General features: G+C 45.5%; 1 long non-coding RNA gene across 1 annotated transcript in view; it reads left to right on the top strand.

Moving 5' to 3' along the window:
• Positions 1-376: 376 nt before the first annotated feature.
• The window catches only part of LOC146859397 (uncharacterized), a 237,005-nt gene continuing 215,255 nt past the window's right edge, over positions 377-22,126 (top strand). Inside the window, exon 1 of the long non-coding RNA XR_014980103.1 lies at positions 377-501. This is a non-coding gene — a long non-coding RNA (uncharacterized LOC146859397). The remainder of the gene's footprint in view (positions 502-22,126) is intronic.

The raw sequence follows: 22,126 nt of genomic DNA on the forward strand, positions 1-22,126 counted from the left end.
CTTGATGCGGCGACAGCGCAGTCCTCGCTGGGGTGGATGTGGCTCGACACCATTTCTTCTTACTTCCTCCTTATTGCTGCGGGATGGCGCTGCACCCCTGTGGCACACTGTCTCTTCACCCTTGCAGTTCTGTGCTTCCGTCGCGTTCCTGCGCTTCTGGCACATTCCTGTGCGCCTCCGTCGCGTTCCCGTGCGCTCACCTTCGCGCCTCCGTCAGACCTTGCGGTACTTGCCTTGCTGCCTCTTCTCCCTTGCGCTGCGAGCCGTCGGTCTCCTGTAGCTGCTGGACTTCTTTGGCTTGCTGTAGGCTTGTTGATTTTCCCCTTTTCCTGCAGTACCATCAGTGGCCGCTAGATGGCAGTGTTGCTTTAACCTACTTTGCTGGTAGACGTTCTTTCCCGTGTTGTTTTTTTTTCAGGTTTTTGGCAGAGTGCAGACGGGCCAGAGTGCAGACGGGCCAGAGCCACAGCAGGACAGTGGAGGGCAGGACACGGGCAGCAGGTAAGTCTTTTATTTTCTTTTTGTATTCGTTTGAAGGCAGGAGGGGGCACAGGCATTGACAGTGGGCTGCTCAGAGGGCAGTGATGCATCACTCGCAAGCTGGGGCAGTTCATACCTCGCGTGGATGGCGGCTGGGGCTTGGTGTGCACTACATGTGCTTTGTTTGATGCCGGAGGGTGTGGGCTCTGTAGTTCACTCCCGAGCGGCGCTGCTGGGGGTCCTACGAGGTGGGGGCATTCTTCTGGATGGCCGGCGGCAGCCATTCTTTACTTTGGAGATTGCCCTCCCTGCCCGCGGCAGCTTCCTGCAGTCTTCGCGCGGCAGGGAGGGGGGGGGTTTGCCAGCATGTCCGTCCCTATGCGGGGTAGGCACCCGCTGGTTTAATTTGTACGGCGCTCCTCCTTGACCGCGCTGGCCGCCTGCAGACGCATACCGCTACGGGTGGGCTCCGCTTTTGCTTACGTAGCTTTGGCAGGACGGTGGCAGTGATCCACTTCGCTGCACCTTCGTGCTCGCTCTCCGGGCTCACCTTCTGCCCGGTTGGGCGTCCTCTAACGCGGGTGGGCTCCGCTTGATACAGGCTCCGGTGAGGGGGTCGTGGCCGACGCGGGTGGGCTCCGCTCGGTCCACTCTTCGAACCGGGCACAGCGGCAGGCTAGACAGGCTCGGGGTGGGCACCCGACTTTCTCCGGCTGAATCACGGCGTCGCGGCCGGTGCGGGTGGGCTCCGCACGGCTCGCACTTCTCCTCCTTCACCGGGCAGGTCGCGGCCGATGCGGGTGGGCTCCGATCGGTCTGCTTGTCGTCGGGGCGCTTCCCACGCGGGGTTCACGGCGGCAGACTCGGGGTGGGCACCCGGCCGCCACGGGACATGCTGCGGGCTCCGCCTCGCCCCGTAGGCTTCTCGGCGCGTCGCGCCTTCATTCAGAGGGGGGGGTGTCCTCACCGGGCAGTCCTCTCTCCCCCCATGTCGTCGATGGTGCGCCGATCGGGGGCTGCACACGCGGGTGTAGATTACCCGCCTCGTCGCCAATGTAATGATGGGCCCTAGGCCCACATGCTAGGTGAAGGAGGACACAGGACACATAGTTGGGGATAGTGGGAATGGCCTCGAGCACGTGCGCTCGGCCCCTTTTATTGACAGCGTCACCTGACATAGTGACGTCTGTGGTGGGTGGGTGTACAGTGTAATACAGCAGGTCGGAGCACTAGAACGTGTCCATGCTTGGACACTACATCCATGGCTCTAGAATTACAAGTAACTAACATGACCGATACCGACACTATCTCTTTCAATCTTGATACGGGTTCCTCTTGGGGGTGCCCAAGGATAGACTGGGTTGCAGGAGCCATGTTGAATTGTCTTGGTTTTGTAGAGCTCACTGTGTTATCTCTCACCCAGAAGGATGCAGTCATTCAGTAGCCACAGCCGCAAAGCGATTGTATATTTATAGAATAGTGCACCTTCAAAGCTCTCAAGTTTCCGAGGTCCATGCGTGAATAGCTTATCGGGCCTTGTAGCTCCTTTGCATTCTGGTACTAGTAGTCTCGCTTTTATAATGAGACAGGACACAAAGCAAGAACCTGGACTGCATGAGCTACTCACGCCTTGAACTTGGAAACGAGAGCAATGTTGTTGCTTGGCAATATTACAAGAACTTTGCAAAGTGACAAACAGCAGGGCAAATCTGTTTTTTCAACATTTGCTGCTTGTTTAGAAATGGAATGGAGCAAACTGTACTTGCATGATGGCAAACTTGATAAAACTACGTTCACAATATTTTTACTGTATTTTTGTCTTAGAGGAGAAAATTATTTATTTCGTGGCAAAAACAATGGCAAAACAGTTTGCCTCTTTCTCACTTCGTTTGTTGCTAAATTCTGTTGAAAATTCCCTATGATGCATGTAAAATGATTTAGAAGCTCAAAAGTGTGTAAATATGTTTATCAGTGCCACCGCAACACATTTTTCTTATTTTTACAATAGTGCAAAAACCTTTCTCTAATAGGGAATGACATATTTTGTTTTGCTCAGTTCCTTATTTATAATTAGCAAAATAGCACAAATACGTTTTGCACTATTTGTACCAGTGGAAAGCATTTGTAATATAGCCAGTGAACGCTGCCACTAACAAAGAGTGGTGGGGTTCTAGCGCGTGAGCGTTTGCGCAGGGGGGCATGTGTTAATAATACTTTTTGATGGGACAGACTCCCATGGAAACCCTCTGTGCTGCAGAGCAGAGTGGGGATTGGCCTGAGCAGGCAGGAAAGACGCTCTGCTGAGGTCATGGAGTCGGTGGGGTTTCTCCAGCCCGGCTGCTGACAGTGCATTTACACCACTCACACCACCCTGCACTCACCCCTCTCACTCTGAATGCCCTCTTCTCACCCGACACTCACATGGGCCCTCCTCTCACATTGCATCCATGCAGCTCACCCAACAATCACGTCAGCACATTTTTCACCCTATTTGCACTTACACTATGCACCATCACTCAGCACTTAAATGAGCACACCACTTACACTGCACATATAAAAATTACACAACTCTCATGAATATACACATACAAGAGGGGAGAGTGGGCTGAGGATGTGGGATGGCGTGAGCAGAGAGACTAGGAAGAGGCTTTGGGGTATGGTGCTGGATTGAGGAGCATGTGGCACCTTCAGCTATTTCTGACTTTCCATTTGTGGTAAATAATTTAATTACCGGGACTTAATTTGATACAGAAACATAATGAAATAGCTCAGTAAATAAGAGGCAGAATCCGTGGTATTAGAGGTTCGGAATGGGCTTTATTCCAGAGGTCGATTATAATCGGTTGCTCCAGGTTCCATCACCACGAAGGTTCAGGAAGTGAAGTACATACGTTATTGACAATCAATTACTTTTATACAATAAACATTACGGTGAAGCTAATACAAGAGGCGTAACAATTGATAGTGGAGATAATATATTCATATGTGGCAAAGATAGGCGTAACTGGGTGTGTTTACAGAACGTCATCAGATGTGATGTCATAAGAGGGTGGTTACATGAAAGAATTTCGCAATGTCAGCAGAAATACTTGGCAGAAATGCGCGCGCAGCAGCATGACGTGTGATTGACGTGCAACTAGGGGGTGAAGGGGACTTGACATTTAGCTCTACATGTGGCGACAGAAGTCTGGAGGGTCAAGTCAACCTAATCCCAAATCATATCTAACATCCTATGTTTAAAGAACTATGTTATCCAAAAGAGAGGTCTCTTAGAGTAGAATCTTATTCTATACTGACTATACTGACGGTTAGTGCGTGTACAAGCGTCTAAGTGTCTACACTAGATGCGAGGGCGGAATCTTCCATAGTAACAGGGCTATGAATCACTTGTATGAAGACAGAGAAGTCGGGCCTTTGCTTGGTAGCTGGCAGAATGTTTACTTAAGCTACTAGACAGGAATGCATTGGGCAGGGAGCGGAGCAGATAATTTCCGAAGGTGAAATACAGTTCTTGGCAGGCAGCAAGCTGATGTCGGGCATCGTGAGCCGCGCAGAGGATGAGACAAAGTTCATGGTCACAGATGCAGGCTCGGACTGCAGCTTCAGAGACAGAAAGCAAGAAAAGCTTGATGACAGAATCAGGGCCTACTTGCCTGGACTGTAAAATGGCATAAGTGAACCATATAAAGGCGGTGGCCTTTCGTACTTAGGAATGGAATATCCGGCCCATTCATGGCGGATCAACAGAGGACATGTTAACGGTGGACGCACATGTATTTGCGTCTTCATAACTGGAACTGGAGGGAACATACATGTACTTGTAACATGCACATAGAACCGTTGGGGTCCAAGATAGGGGACATAACTGACTAGAAAAATCCATATTTCCACATTCCCTCCTTGTCCCCTACTTGCCCGTCAAGAGATATCAATCTTCATTAATCCATTGATCTGTTCATATAGCATCATTTGTTCTTCTTTCTTCTTCCGGGATCTTGAATGAAAATCTTGATGTGGAATGCACGATGTGGCACACAGACCACAAATCGCTGGTCCACATTGCAGGCATAAGCAGCAACTGAATAATATGAGAAGGCCAATACCTAGGAAGGATAGGACTCTCCATCCCCAGGCTGATATCACGCTCCAAAACCAACCGGACCAAGTCCAGGTGCCTGGATTCTGGTGTATCTGGCTTACAATCTTATGAAGGCGGGTTATGGCCTTATATACAGATGGCGAATTTTCTGGTATGAATATGCAACAGCTTGATCCGATGACCCTACAAGCTCCGCCCCTATCAGCCAGGATGACGTCAAGGACAAGACGATTTTGAAGCACAACAATCCGCATAGCAGACTGCTCTTCTGTTAAATTGCCTAAGGCGGAAATAGTTTCGTTCACTACTGCTTCAAGGGTTCTAGTTAATCTACGTATCAGCTTACTATTAGTAACGGTACCTATATAGGGAAAGAGACCTTTATTGAAATCTGTGTATTTTTCCCATGCTGTTTCAGTGTAGTCGACTATTGGGAGATCTCTCCTTACTCTATTATATACTAAATGAATATTTCTGTGATAATCAGGAGGAGCTAGAAAAACAGGTGGCAAAAGGAATCCAATGTAGCAAGTACCATCCCAATCTAGAGGCAAACGTACATATGCCGTCTGACCACATATGAAATAGGAATGGCGGGAAGCTCTAAATGTAGACTTGCCTTGATCACTAAATTCTACTACAATGGTGCATTTACTATGGCCCATGTGTATGGAGCCATTCTTTCTTATACATAATTCCCCTTTTACTGGGAATACGGACATGGCGGGCAAGATTGGTGTAGCTTCAGATTCAACGTTCAGGATCATGAGGTTAAGTGTAAAATTACCTAATCCATATACTTCATTTTCTAGATCAGTTCCTGTTCCTTTGGGAAGTCCCTCCTTGTTGGGGTGGCAGACCTTAAGTAAAACTAAGTTCAGATTTCCCCATACCCTATTGTCTTGATAAACTGCAGAGTTCGAATCTTGGGAATTAATTAAACTAAACCATGCTCCACAGGAGCCGTTGTGTGTGAACGGGTATGGAAAAAGAGGTAGAATTCCTTTATAATTCTGATAGGGAGGGAGTCGGCCACATATCCAACAATTTGTAGCATTGCTAACCTGATGGGAATGATGCAACATACTAATAAACGTGTTATTGCGCAGTGCAAATCTATAAGACAACTCAAGCGGAGGTAATTTACTAAAAGAATGTTCAGCAGTAACATTGTAAACATGTCTAGAAATAGGATAATATATGTGCAACAATATACTTGCAGTAATTATTAAAAGACTTGAGAAAAATAAAATTAATAACGTCACTATGCAATGACTACGCAGTGATTTACAGTACGCCTGTCGTTTCAACATTTTTCGGGTGTTTTCTCTATTCAGGTCCAAGGGATACATGTCAGAGACAATTCAACCGCTTCACCTTGGAGAGGACTTAAACAATCAAATTGCTCGACTGTTTGGACCTGAGCTTTAATTTATAATGTTCAGAGTCACTTTTTTCCACAAAAGGAAGTTTTGAGTCAATGGGTGAAGACACACAAGGTGAGGTATTCACATCTGATTTTAGTCCATGAAATTTCTTGATATGACTTGAATGAATCCATCCCTTTCTGCCTTCGATCTTCACGGCTGTTCTTGTGGTGAGCAACACCAGCTGAGGTGACCTCCACCTAGGTTCCAGCTGAGTTTTGCGGTCAAAGTTCCTCACGAGGACCAGGTCCCCCGGAACCACGTCATGGGGTTTCACCTCAGTGTTGTCAGGAAAAGCTGCAGCTACCTGTGAACGACAAGATTGTAGTGCAGACATCAAGGAAGCCAAGTAATCTGTCAGCATATTACAGTCAATATCAGTTATTTTGCGTGGTATAGGCGTCCCCCACATATTTGGTGGTCTGCCGAAGATCACTTCATACGGGGATAGCCCTGTTCGAGAGTGTGCTACCATTCTTGTGTAAAAGAGTGCAACTGGTAATGCTACTACCCAGTCGACACCTTTCTCTCTGCATATTTTGGATAATCTTATTTTCAGAGTCTGATTATGTCTTTCTACGAGACCTGCTGCTTCGGGGTGTCGGACACAGTGGAATTTCCACTGATAGCCTAACAAAAGTGAAACGTGTTTCATTAATTCGGATGAGAACGGCTGGCCGTTATCTGAGTGAACAACACGTGGTAAACCGTATCGTGGGAAGAATTCTCGAACCAACTGTTTGGCAGTAGTCGGGGCAGTGTAATCTGAAACCGGGTATGCTTCCGTCCAACGGGAAAGAGCACACACAACTACGAGAACATATTTGAATCCTCTACATCGTTCCATCTGGATATAATCCATCTGGAGGACTTCAAAAGGATGATCAGGAGGATGAAATCCACCCTGTTCTACGGGAACGCTTTTTCCTGGGTTGAACTGGCAACATATCATGCAGGTACGAACTTTTTGTTTCGCTGCTGCTCGTAAATGCTTGTTGAACCAAATATGTTGAATGCTATCTAGCATAGCTTTTTCTCCTAGATGGGCAGGACTATGTACAGTGTTAATTATAACTTGGACCATTGAATCAGGGAGGAACCACACAGACTTTTCCTTCATCAACCATCCTTGATCCGTTTGGATCCCTCCTAATTCCGTCCATTTCTTTATTTCTTCTGGTGTAGCATGTGTCTGTATATCAATTACGTCAAGAGTAGGATCTTTAACCGTCATACAATGTGTTGGCGTCGGGACTATTGTCTTTGTCATATCGGATGTTTGAGTTTGAGCAGTCTGTTTAGCTGTTCTGTCAGCTAGATCATTGCCTTGAGAAATGATATCAGTAATTTTCGTATGAGCTTTACATTTCATAATCGATATTGCAATGGGCAAATGTATTGCATCTAATAAGGCATGAATGAGGGGTCCGTGCTGAATGTGGGCACCGTGAGAAGTTAAATAACCTCTCTCTCGCCACAGCACGCCGAAGTCATGTACGACTCCGAATGCATAACGTGAATCAGTGTATATGTTGACTTTTTTATTTGCGGCTTGAATACAGGCTTGTGTCAGAGCGACGAGCTCTGCTGCTTGAGCGGACAAGGTATTTATACACTTGGTTTCAATAATTTCAGTGTCTGTGGTGACTGCGTAAGCGGCCACTAACTCTCCTGTACTTGCTCTCATACATGAACCATCTACATACAACGTCAGGTCTGGGTCTGACAATGGGACATCTGTCAAGTCTTGTCTGGGTTTCGTCGTGATTGTAATAACATCAATACAATCGTGGGCTAATGGGTCTGTTCCATTTACAGGTAAAAGTGTGGCAGGATTCAATGTGTTACAACGTCTGATTTCTATATGTGGCTGAAACAATGTTAGTTCATACCCTGTAAGTCTTGCTATAGTCAAGTGTTGTGTTTGCGTTCGGTTCACAAGAACCTCTACTGCGTGTGGTACTTGTACTGTCAATGGATGTCCTAACACTATGGCATCGCTTTGTCTGATTGCTAAAGCTGTCGCTGCCACTGATTTCAGGCACGCAGGCAGAGCCTGAGCTACGGGATCTAATGTACTAGAAAAATAAGCACATGGTTTGTGTGCTCCTGCTTGTTCCTGTGTGAGTACTGACAAGGCAGTACCTTCTCGTTCTGTAATAAAGAGTGTAAACTGTTTTCTGTAACATGGTGTTGCTAAATCTGGTGCTTGACATAAAGCTTTCTTTAAGCTTTCAAAAGCGTGTGTGTGTTCCTGAGTCCAAGGGAGAACAGTCGATGTGGCTGCCTCCTGTGTTGTCAACTGAATGAGTGGTTTTGCCAGAAATGCATACTGAGGGATCCACTGCCTACAATATGAAGTGAGGCCTATGAAAGCCCGCACCTCCTTTTGCGTCTTGGGTATTGGCATGTTAGCTATTAACTGAATGCGGTCGGGTGTAAGCTGCCTTCCCTCCTTGGACAGCGAGTGACCAAGGTAAATAACTCGCTGGACACAGAATTGCAGCTTAGAAGGGGACACCTTGTGCCCCTTTTCGGCTAGAAATTGTAAAACCGTCAGTGATGCTTTTTCACATTCAGGTTCGCTTCGGGCGGTGATCAGCAGATCATCGACATATTGAAGCAAAGCAGTGTTAACTGGCATGTGGATACTGTCAAGTTCTCGTTTCAGTGCTTGGCTATAGATGCTGGGGCTTTCTGTAAATCCTTGAGGTGCGCGTGAGAATTTAAAGCTACGTCCATTTAAACTAAATCCGAACAAATATTGGCTTTCCGGATCTATTGGGACGCTGAAAAAGGCATTTTTGAGATCAATTACAGTAAAGAATGTTGCTTCGGAATCAATAGCTGTCAGTAATGATGAGATATCGGGGACCACAGGGAATTGTGGCACAATACACTTGTTTAATTCGCGCAGATCAATAATTAATCGATATACTGGCGGGGCCTTCGGATCTGTTCGTTTGAGAATCGGAATTATCGGTGAGTTACATACATTGGAGTCCGTTTCTACAACCACTCCTTGGGCAATGAGCTCGTCAATGATTTGTAGTAAAGCCACTACAGCATCTGGTGGTAACTTGTATTGTCGCATTCGTGGTAGTACCACTCCTGCCTTTAGTGTAACTCGATAGGGTGTAATATTCATGCAACCAACATCAGTAGGGCCTTGTGCCCATAGATGCGTAGGTAAAGTCTGCAATCGGGGATCCATGTCTCTAGACACATAATGACCTTTAAAATCACGTAAAAACAATCTTACTCCTTCCGGAGAACAACATATTATAGCTCCTAGAGCTTTCAATGTTTTTATTCCTAACAGGTTTTCTGGACATGATTTAGTAAGCAATAAATCTGTAGTTCGGGTCAAAGGTCCTATCGTAAGTGGAAGAGGTTGTGACACTTCATTAACAATAGGTTTTCCTGAAAAACCAAGGGAAATATTCTGTGAGCCTGAGAGGGGTGCCCCTGGAACTTCACTACGTTTTATAGTTGTTCGACTTGCCCCTGTATCGAGTAAAAATTTTCTGTCTTGGCCTAATAATTCACTATGCACATAAGGTCCTTCTTGATCTACAGGGATCTCGATAAGGGGTAAGTCAACTTCCCTCTCTAGGCTTGTTCATGCATATCGTTGATAATCAGGATAGTCATACTGTGCGGTCTGGTACAGTTGTCGTGTCGTGGTTTGCGTGGCAGCAACAGGCAGCGCTGGTGCAGCTGGCACAAACTGTATAGTCTGTGGTGGAGCTGACATGGACTGTGCATGCTGCAAAGCTCCTTGTTCATTCTGATCTTGTCTAAGTGGCCGTGGTCTTTCTTTTGTAATACCCGTGGCGATATTACGCTTCAGGACTGGGCAATCGTGTACATGGTGACCTAGTTGTTTACAATAGTTGCATGTCCCTTTTACAGGTCCTGCTAAATCGCCAGAATGTGTCGTACCCTTTTTATGTCCTTCAGCTGGAACTGTCTGGGAGACTAGCATTTTCATTTTCGTGTCTTTCATGCGTCTTTGTTCATGATCTTGTTCCTCTCTAATTCTATTGTGATGATACTGTAACATTTGTAACATTTGTGATGGAGTGTTACCTTGCCAGGTACTCTCGAATTTTAATACTCTATTTTTCACTTGGGGCAAGGAATTTTCAACTAATTTTGTCACAAACAGATGTGGGTATGATTCGCTACTTGCTTTTATACCACTATTTATACCAAAACATTTTTCAAATCGTGCATAGAAATCACTAGTGTCTTCATCTTGCTTTTGTTTACAGGCTGAAATTGCACCCCAGTCTTCCTTTTTTGTGGTTAATAAACGTGGCAGTACCTGTACTAGTAAACCTGGTAGTGCTTTAGTTTTGTCCCCAAGCCCTGAACCTGGACCTCGGGCCTTTTCTTCTGCTTCTAATGCTGTCCAATCTATCTTTTGGTCTCCTACCTCCCACTCTTTTTCCTTGAGTTTTTCATAAATGCCAGCAGGCATCAATACCTTTAATATTGTCATAATGTCGGGATAGGTATACTCTCCCATGAGTAACATGTCTTTAATTTCTCGGTGGAAACCCGCTGGGTCTTTGTCATGACTGGGTACCACTTTCTTCATTTCTAACAATTCTATTTTCGATATGGGCGTATACACATATACACGTTTAAACTGATTGTCCTCGCCCTTTATTGGGTGCACTTCTCGTAAGGGATTCTGTCTGTCCATGTAGTACATGGTTCTTTCCTTGATGGGCAGTGAGACATGTTCTGGGCATATAAAAAGAATGTACAGCTTTCTTGATTCTAGTATTTCTTTAATTAGCTTAGTACCTGAACCTCTCCATCTATTTGTGAGTAATTCGGTCAATATATCAGGTAAGGGACCAGGATCTGAATGTTGGCTTTTATATAGTATAAGAAGTTGTTGAATCATATAAATCCCAGCTAAACGCTGTTCATCTGGGGTGAGATTCAAAAATGTGTGTGCTACTGTGTCATCACTATACTTCCCGGGACTGTCAACCCAATGGACAGCTGACCTGGCTAATTCTTGTTCATCCATAGAATCGAGAAAATGATAACCCCTTCGTTCTCGGAGTAATTTATCTGCTGCTTGGAATGAATGCTCGTTAGACCTTATATTTATTATTGGTGTTTGAAATTTCCTGTTATTTTCTAGACACATCGGACGTATCGGATCAGTAAGACATCTAGTACTATTACAAGATCTTCTTCTACCTACATAGGCTATAGTTTCTGACTGTCCTGTGGGCAGTCCTGATGCTTCTTCCTCGCTTTGCTCAAACTGGTCTACCGTTAATCTTTCTTCGTGTAGGCGTTCTATTTCTTTACGGATCTTTCTGCACATGGCTATTATACAGTTTTGCTTATCATGTCTCCCTTCTGATATATTCTGGCTCCATCTGGTAAGAGTTTGCATTGCTTCCGGGTCTACCCCCGGTCGGTCTTGATTTCTGATCACACAATTTATGAGGAAACGCAACAGTTCCCCCTGTATTTCCACTTTCTGGTATTCCATAGCTCTGTTAATACATTCAGAATCTCGCCCGGTTTGGACAAAATGATATATATTATCTAGATGTGCAGTCATTCCTGGTAATTTCCCTAAATACACTGCGGCTCGTCTGATACGTAATGATGCTAGGGTCATTTCGTCCTCTTTTCCGGGCACAGGGTCATATCTACAATCTATAAGAAGTTCCTTAAGCGTACGGGCATTTATGAGTTTGGGGGTACGTGTATGTGCTGACTCTTGAAAAGTAAGTTTATTTATTCTAGGTGGCGTAGAAAAGATATTGGTAGCACCTCCGGTAGCCCCATCTGGGGTATCGGGTGTGAAAGGATTCGTTGAACGTGATACAGCAACTATAGGTGTGGATACAGCTATAGAAGTAGCTGTAGGGACAGATGCAGAAACAGATGTGCTTGCCGGAACTTGTGTCAGAACTTGATGCTGTAAGGGTACAGGTACTGGATCTTGGCGTTGAACCTCCCCGGCCAACGGTCTATGTGGGGCGGGGTTAGCATACTCGGGAGCTGCGTCATCTAAATATGAGGAAAGAAAAACATCTTCTGCGGTTCTAGGATGCCCCTTAGGATGTACCTTTATTGGAAATAATGGGGTTGGCAAGTCTTTTGGTATCCCTGGAGTAGCCTTAGGTAATCCTTCAGCCAGAAGGGGATACATACCATTCATAAGGGCATTTCTTTGTCTGTCTACTTGTTCTGATTTCACTCGTGCACCTTCTTTAATTAATAGATTTTCTCGGACTTCATTTGAATTTTCTTTACTCTTCTCTTCCTGTCTACGTGCTTTTTCTGTACGTCTATATGATTCTTTACGCCATAATTCAATGGCGTCTTTCTGTGATTGTCTAGCTTTCTTTTTCCATAATTCTTCCTCTACTTTCACGATGCACTCTGCATCCCAGGTCCCAGCTGCGGGCCACCTCTGACTTTCTGGTAATTCCTTAGTGTAGTCTACCCATAAATCGAGAAATAATATGGCGTCTAGGCCATGTTTATGATACATGAAGTACCCTGGAGTGTCCCTAGGAGGAATGGGAACAGCTTCTTCGAGTACCCCTTTTCTGGTTGTGATCTGTCTTAATTTCGAAAAGAGCGGCATATTGAGAACTGATCTGCTACTTGATCTTGAACAAACTTAATACAATAAAACACAATAATGAACAGTCATTCATACCACAATATGCAGGACATACTATAAACATTTAACATATAACATTTAACTGGGCAACAGTGATGATGACGATGATCTAAGAAAAACTTAATCATTAAACATGATACTCGACTTGAACTGAATTATTCTGAATTTATATACTTGATATACTAGATATACTGCTAAACAGTACAGATACACTGCTGAAACAGTGCAGACCGGATTTGTGTACCCAAACCCGTCTGGACCGGCACAACTTATGTGCACGCCAGAACGCCTCCCCAGTAATGGTACTCACCGGGTAGCTCGGAACGGAAGGCCTCGGAAATTTGACTGAACTTGAACCGGACTGGACTCGACTCGAACGCTTCGGACACTGGACTCGACTTGGGACTTCGGAAACTGGTGGGCCTCTGTATACCTCGGATCTTGCTCTCTCAGCTAGGCTCTGGTCGGGATACTTCGCACTTCTCACCGCCTCGTCTGGGTGTTGATCGCAGCCTCAGTCGCCCCCGCTTGACCGGAGGGAGATACAGGAAATCCTGCTGGTACGCGTTGTTGTCCGTCCAGCTGTGGCAGGAGACCGGGCCTGCAACGCACCGCCGGCGCGTGAGATGAGAAAGTGTCCCTATTCGGGCGCCATTCATGTGGTAAATAATTTAATTACCGGGACTTAATTTGATACAGAAACATAATGAAATAGCTCAGTAAATAAGAGGCAGAATCCGTGGTATTAGAGGTTCGGAATGGGCTTTATTCCAGAGGTCGATTATAATCGGTTGCTCCAGGTTCCATCACCACGAAGGTTCAGGAAGTGAAGTACATACGTTATTGACAATCAATTACTTTTATACAATAAACATTACGGTGAAGCTAATACAAGAGGCGTAACAATTGATAGTGGAGATAATATATTCATATGTGGCAAAGATAGGCGTAACTGGGTGTGTTTACAGAACGTCATCAGATGTGATGTCATAAGAGGGTGGTTACATGAAAGAATTTCGCAATGTCAGCAGAAATACTTGGCAGAAATGCGCGCGCAGCAGCATGACGTGTGATTGACGTGCAACTAGGGGGTGAAGGGGACTTGACATTTAGCTCTACATGTGGCGACAGAAGTCTGGAGGGTCAAGTCAACCTAATCCCAAATCATATCTAACATCCTATGTTTAAAGAACTATGTTATCCAAAAGAGAGGTCTCTTAGAGTAGAATCTTATTCTATACTGACTATACTGACGGTTAGTGCGTGTACAAGCGTCTAAGTGTCTACACTAGATGCGAGGGCGGAATCTTCCATAGTAACAGGGCTATGAATCACTTGTATGAAGACAGAGAAGTCGGGCCTTTGCTTGGTAGCTGGCAGAATGTTTACTTAAGCTACTAGACAGGAATACATTGGGCAGGGAGCGGAGCAGATAATTTCTGAAGGTGAAATACAGTTCTTGGCAGGCAGCAAGCTGATGTCGGGCATCGTGAGCCGCGCAGAGGATGAGACAAAGTTCATGGTCACAGATGCAGGCTCGGACTGGAGCTTCAGAGACAGAAAGCAAGAAAAGCTTGATGACAGAATCAGGGCCTACTTGCCTGGACTGTAAAATGGCATAAGTGAACCATATAAAGGCGGTGGCCTTTCGTACTTAGGAATGGAATATCCGGCCCATTCATGGCGGATCAACAGAGGACATGTTAACGGTGGACGCACATGTATTTGCGTCTTCATAACTGGAACTGGAGGGAACATACATGTACTTGTAACATGCACATAGAACCGTTGGGGTCCAAGATAGGGGACATAACTGACTAGAAAAATCCATATTTCCACACATTCACAACAATTCTTTATTACGGGACATGTCGTTTTTTTTTACATTGTAAGTTAGGTCTTAAAAATGCCAAAATCCAAAGTGTTACTGGATAAAATCCATCGTTGCCGAAGAAGTCAAGCATTTCATAAGATCAGTTGGAGGCTGTAATATTACATGCTATAAAGTGTATTGGTTCCTTTTGAATACTGTAATTGCTTGATCCACATGTGAAACCAAATATAAGCTCCGTACAGCTATTTTAAGGACGTGCACTTCATTCAAATCACACTTGTAACAAACATTGACAAGGCAATATGGGCCAGATGTATCAAGGTAAATTGCGTTCGCAAACGCTGAAATTCGCAGCGTTTGCGATCGCAATTCAGCTGTGTGCAATGCAGGTAAGGAATCACAAAATTTGCGATGTCTCTATTTTACGTAAGCATTTACAGCACCACAATTTGCAATTCCCTAAATGCTATTCTGGGAGACATCGCAAATTGCGATTTTGCTGTAAGGAATCGCAAATTACCACCAACTTAAGGTTGGTGGTAAATTGTGATTTCCTCTAAAAGTGCCATGTGGCGTGCATACATGCCCTTTGGGCATGTATGTGCGCCACATGTGCACATCTGCACATTTCAGGGGTGCAACAGAATGTCCTTTAGGAATCTTTGCAGCCCTGAAATTGCGTGCGCAATTTTCGAGTACCTATTGGGTACTCGCAAATTGCACACGCTATTCCCAATCATTCCTATGGGCCTCTTGGCCCATAGGAATGAATGGGAAGCCATTCCTTATAAGGAATGTGTAGGAATCGCTAAATATTAGCAGATTCCTACCTACCTAGCAGTTTGCGAGTCCTTAATAGTGATTCGCAAAAAATCGCTATTAAGGAATCGCAATCTTGTACTTTGATACATGTGCCCCTATATTATTATTTTTTAATAGAGAATATGTTTTTAGTAAGCTTCACTAAAAGGCAAGACAGGTATGGCAGGAGCAGCAGGCCAAGCCTTTCTAACACAATAAAAGCAAATTCATTAATGAAAGTGTGAGTGGCAGCGTGTCTGTGTGTGAGTGTGACAGAGTACAAATGTACGAAAGAGTGCAAGAGATAGTGAGAGTGAGTGAGAGAATGTGTGTGTCGTGTGTGTGTGTGAGTATGCATTTGTGTGTGAGTGTATGTGTTTAATGCATGCAAGCGTGTTACTGGAGGTTATTATTGCCTTATGGACAAGGGCACTAATAGCATATGGATGGGAGGTGTTACTATGGGTAACCGCAGCCCTGACATGCTTCGTGGGTTTTTTAACTGTCTATCTGAAAAAGCCACTAGCCCATCCATACCCAGCATCAGGGACACAGAACACATGCCACCACATGTGGTTGAACGCCTGACATGCTGCACGTAATTCTTAGCATATGGGTGGATCCATAGTAAAATGCTGGAACGGTTTTTTGAGGACAGTCTTGTCATAAGAGATCTTAGACTCATTTTATAGGGGGGTGTCAATGACAAAATACTGACCCTTGTATACGGAGTGAGTTATTAGAGGTACCCATAACCAATGTTCCCTCTAATTTATTTCCTCTGTGTGCGGCAGTGTAGGGTCTCTGGGCGCTGCAGCCATGGCTGTGTGCGCCAGGAACCAGACTGCACTTGTGCGCAGCGCTAAATATCACTCCAAACCTTTGCTTTAAAAAACTGAAAAGACGGTGCATTTTTACACATACAACCCACGTTAAGGGGCTTAAGGCAGATTTGCAATGACATGACATGAATTGGTTACACAGGCAAGTACACTTTAGGTTTAGAAAAGCACAAGACTCCAACGGCTGAGGGTCCATAGACTGCTTGGAGTACATGCAGTTCTCCAGCTGAAAATGCCATTATAACGGAATGGTCGGAATGAAATTAGGGGAGAAGGAATTAGATGGGCGATGGGGAGAGCCTGCAAGCTGACAGGGATAACTGACATACTTTAGTTAGAACCTTCCAGGACTTAGTGCAATCTCATAATATCCCACATATCCTACAGTGGAGACTTGCTCTACTGGTGCACCCAATACGTGGAAAACTGGGTCCATGACCATCACCTCTCGTCTCCTTGTTTTTTCTCTTTTCCTACTTTTCCTTCCTTTTCTCTAGTTTTCCCTGATCCTTCAATCACACAGGTGATCTTTGTTTCTATCATCGCCTTGTCTCATCCCTCTCCCCTTATTACGCTTATCTCTCCCTCCATTTTGCCCTTCTAACTCTCCTATCCATTAGCCTTTACCTCCCTTTCACCTCTCCTAGAGGCCCTGTCCTTCCCTATCACTCCTTTCCTTTTATTTCCCTACCTCTCTCTCTTTCCTTACTGTTCCCGTTCTCGCTCCTGGACAGTTGCTACAAGATTAAACTGGTTTTAGTTAGCATTAGTTTGGACAAAGAAAATCAATCTTTTGGGCCAACATTACCCAGATGAGTGCCAATAATACTCCTTGCTAATACAGCTTTCTGCACAGGGACTGGAGCCTCTCTGTATGTGCAGCGATGTACACAGGACAGCCGGAGAAGAGACAGTCTAGCACAGCAGGATATCTGTGAACACCTCTTCACCTGGGCACACGGGAGAGGTGCCCTGCAGTCTGTGTCGGGAAGCACAGGGTTCTACACTATGTAGTAAGCAGCCCCTACCCAGACAGCCATCCACAGGAACAGGCGCTCCCCTGAGCTATAAAGCCTAGTCTATGCAGGCACACTAATCTAGCACAGCACAGAAGGGATGCCTGCGGTCTGTGCCTGGGAGCACAGGGTTCTACATTACAAAGCACGCAGCCCCATACCTGAACAGTTCACTACAGGAGTCACAGTGAGCTCTACACCCCTGTCTATGCAGCCACATACACAGGAAAGGCTGAAGAAGTGCTTCATTTGAGCCAGTAGTTGCAGGTGTTTTCCACCAGCATTCATTTTTTGGCACCGGGACTTATTTTTTTACATTTCATACTTTGACCAAGATTAGGAGATAGAAAGGCAGAATAGGGGAGGCGGACGATTTCTGAGTACTTTTGGGCTCCGGCACTTATTATTTTACAAATCAAGCACTGGTAAAGCGCGGTGCAGGGAAGACTGTGGGCTTTTGTGTAAGTATTCATGTCAATCACAGCCCCTTCACGAGCTGGGTTTAACATTAATATTTAAACAAAAACCCACAGTCTTCCCTACTCCACGCTTTATTAACAAAAGTGTAGAGCAAGTTTAAAAACACAGCGGCAGCCCTGTCAAGTATCACGCATTGCATGTTAGACTACCACATTTCAGTGTGGTATTCCGCATTACCACACTGAAATGCATTGCCACGCATATGCAGGTCTCAGCTGTCACTGAAAGTGCTGCCTCACTGTTGAGGGTGGCAGTGCGCTGTCCGTGGTGCACTCGATGCTCCTACAGCCAGCGTGCGGCTCCCAGCAGAGTTGAGGCTGCTGGCAAGCTCACTCACTCCAACTGCCACAATGTAGCATAATCCGTGATTGCGATTCCCCGGGGCGCGGCTCTGTCAGCCTGTCGAGTCCGGGGCTCTCAAAACAAACAGGAGCGCTGTAAATTTACACTACAGACAGAAAGCTGACAGCGCCCGGCGCGAGCAACTTGCAGGCTTGTTTGGGGGGGCTGGCCCAACTCGCCCAGGGCTCAGACAGGTGAGGTTAAAATGTAACTAATTCACCCGCGCCGCAAGGTTGCGCAGACCGTTTCTACTAAGTGCTCACACCGCACATAATTGCGTCGGACTATTAAGTACCGTAATTTGCCGACGCCGTCATCACCAACCGGTCTGCCAAAAAAAGTGACAGTGCCTCAGCAGACACTGCAACCTGCTGCTTGTCCAGCACCACTGAGGCCATTATCAAATGCCGCGTTCGCACGGTCCTCGACTCGAGGCCTGGACCACAGTCGGAGCTGCTTCACAGCAAAGTCATTGGCGCAGCGGGGTGGCCCATCACAGTCCGAGTCGTTGCGGCTACAAGGCGCAGGAGCAGGCTCGTTGGCAGCAGCTGCTGCAAAAGTAAGTGTCTCCTTACTAATCCTAGTTGCTTATGCAGCTGCAACTGTTTTCGGCGTAGTTAGTCATAGAGTTGGGGCATGGCTGAAATTCCTCATTTTTGTGCGGCTGAGCAATAACTAATTTTTGCTCGAGTGAGGCTGAGCTGCAGCAAAGACAGCACAATGGCATCCGCTGTGGGGATGTCCATGGCAGACACTGTCAGGATGGTTTCCTCTCTGCCGAAGTCTCCCTTCTCTGGACCTCCCCTCCCTCCGCACTTTCCTTCTCTCCTGCGTTGCATGCTTCTTGAGGTGGCCTTATTATACACAGCACAAGCGAGGCCACGAGCTGCAAGGCGTGTTTCCCACAATCCCTAGTGCGCCTTGAAGACCAAGTTGGCAGCTGTAGCCAGGGAACGAGGCCTCCAAAACCAGGAAACAAACCCAGGGGCGAGAGGCTCCAGAACTCCCAGGTGCCACATCGTATTGAAAACAGCAGCAGACAAAGACAGTGATAGGGGGCCCAATATAATCTCGGGAAGGGAAGCAGTCCGGGAGCCCTTAACACAGAGCACCTGTGAAGGCCAGGCCTCGCAGGAAGGGAGGACAAATCATCCACAAGGGAGGGACGTCCTGAACTAGGGAAGCATAGACTGTCAACTCTTGGAAATGACAGTTAGTGAGAGAGACCGTGCCTAATTAAAAAAATAACAAGCACATGGGACCAAAGATTTTCTCAGGGGCCCGCTGCAGGAGCAGCCGAATGCTGGAGTGGCTAGACTAATGTCTGTTTTTCCACCCCACCCCCAACACTGCTTGTCTCTTTATCTCCCTCTCAAAGGTGCATTTTCGTTTATGCTCTCTCCTTTTTTACAGTTTTCCTATCCCTTCTTCTTTTTCCGCCTTTATCTCGTACTCCATCTGAATAATGAAAAATGTGTCCCATTCCTCTAAAAAAAGAGCAGGACACCATGTTTACAATCCAAGGCTATCCAGTGTGTTTATACAAAGTGGTCCACTGAGGAATATCAAGACTACAGCTCCCAGAATCCACTGAGTGTTTAGATTATCATAGCTGCCATGGTTTCAGATTGCTATGTGTGACAGTTTCATAATTTCATTTTAATTATAAGTTAGCTGTTGCAGGCGTTTGCACCAGTTTTAAAATCTTCTTAGAGTTTCTCTATGCCTAAATGGGTCTAATTTCTGATATTTATATGTTTACCTCGTCTTCATTGCTTGATTTTTGCTTGTAAGAAAGTGTCACTCATACATGTTGAAACGTCACTCATAATTACACTGTAATTAGGAATATGTCACATTTAGCAATCTGAAACCTTGACAGCTATGCAGCGTGTACTTAAACGCTGTGTTTTTAAACTTGCTATACTCTTTATTTAGTAAAGCGTGGTGTGGGGAAGACTGTGGGCTTTTGTTGAAGTATTCATGTTAATCACAGCTTGTGAAGGGGCTGTGATTAACACAAATACTTAAACAAAAGCCCACAGTCTTCCCCGCACAGCGCCACGCCCAAAACATTCAGCAAGTGCCCCAAGCCAGCCTTACCTGCGCTGCTGCTGGCAAAATCATATCAAAGAAGTGCTTTTCGCGCAGCTCGCTTTTTAAAGCGTCGGCACAAATTCTCTCTCGGGATCTCGGGATGTTCTGTGTGTGCGCGCTCCACACACGGGAGTGTGCGCTCACAGGAAGAGTGGTGCGCGTGCGCGCGCACCTTATTGGGAACAGTGCCCATAACTATGCCTGAAGTATCCAGGGCATGTTTTGCTGTGTGGTGATAGGCACTATGCACAAACACTCAATTTTTACATGCTCACATTTAAAGATGACATCTTTTAAACAGTGACCCTTAGAATACATTTATGATATGATAGCGTACTCAAAAACTGTTTGCTTACATATATATTTCTTCATAGGCACATTATCATTTCCTAGAACATTTGGTACAAGGTCTCGGGACAGCTGCACAACCTGTCCTTGTTGATTGTTGTCCATTAGGCGACAGCTCCGGGTGAGTAGAATAAACAATACGGCCGGACCAGAGCTCAGGCACTGACCAATGGGTCCAGTTTAATTATATATACTGGACCACGCCTTTGTTTGACAGAGGAGCATTTCGATGGGTTGTTGAGGTTGCCCCGTTCCTGAATTCTAGCACAGCTAAATCCCATCATTTTCCAGAGATGGACGGTGGCCTGTTCTACACCAAGATTGGCTGTCAGATGATACACGCACGCAGGTAATTGGGAAGTTAGACCATGCAAGGTGTTTTGGCGGATGAGCACACCCTATGGTTTTTAGGATAGGCAGCGCACAGTAGGAGTATAATTATATGTATTAATATAATCCAATTCAAATGCACAATGGTAGAGTTGTTCATTCTGTTCACCGTTTTTGTAACACTCGTGACATTGTTTTGCTTCATTCTATTAATCATCGCAGCACACATATTTTACACAACAGCCAATTGCCTCAATTAATATTACTCAATTTTCAATTTGTGTACTTCTTGTGTATATCTTTGGGCATGCCTGAGCTACTAAGGAAAGTGTAAGATCTGTTTCCAAGATTTCCTTGGGGGAATTAGTGTTGTGATGTTGTGAGGTTGAAACCATCCAGTGCCCTGCAGTTTATGCCGGATGGCGCACTGTGAGCTAGCCAGGAATTAAGTCAACATATTCTGACGGTATGAGTGGACTCAGTCTCAGAGTTGCCTTAACTCACAATCTTACTGAGAAAGTAGGAACTGTACAACAGTTTCTGGACCTGTCATATCGTATGAGCTCCTTTGTATAAGGAGCTCACCCATGAAAAAATGCTGACCTTGGAGAAGCCCACTCGCCCTGATACCTCCTACAAGAAATCTGTTTACTCCTTTTGCTCAATAGAATTTGGGGGAAGTATCACACCCCACCACTTACATAGAGCTTCAGTTTGCACTAGTGAGCAGAATTTTCAGGGTGTAGAGGGGACAGTTTAAGAGCTGAGTGTGCACTGTCTCTGCAGAAAGGACAGGAACAGAGATTTCGCAATGAAATAACAGCATTGTCTAATCGTAAGAAGGATATAATTGCTTACATTTAAAAAGCGGCTAAGCATGTCGCTCTCTTACCTTAAATGCAATTTTTCCTAATTTGTGTGGTCCGGGCCATTCCAATAGCTGTGGATCTGGCACCCATTACTTTGGAGAGCTGCATGTGTGCAGGCGGCTGCAGTTGGGAGAGCAAACTGAGACAGTGCATCGCAGCAGGAAGGACCAGCATGAGACATGTTGGGGCTGCAGCAGCAGGCATGTCTGTCGGAGCACTGAGATGGAAGGGCAGAACCAATTGCTTATTCTTCACAGGACAAACATAAATCAGGAAGAAAAAAACGTACACAGATGCCTTTGCAGCATTAATGTGGATGATGCAGAAATTTTGAATGAGGGATCATTCTTATTGAAAACCTCTATTCGCCAATAGGCTTAGCCTATCAATAAAAAATGGTCCACAGTGTAGTTAATGCACCGTGAGCATGTCTTGATGCTTTAGGAATACTGCAGCGCACCATCAACACCACCTTCAAAACAGGC

Source organism: Triturus cristatus, chromosome 3_2, assembly GCF_964204655.1.
Source record: "Triturus cristatus chromosome 3_2, aTriCri1.1, whole genome shotgun sequence".
NCBI lineage: Eukaryota > Metazoa > Chordata > Amphibia > Caudata > Salamandridae > Triturus > Triturus cristatus.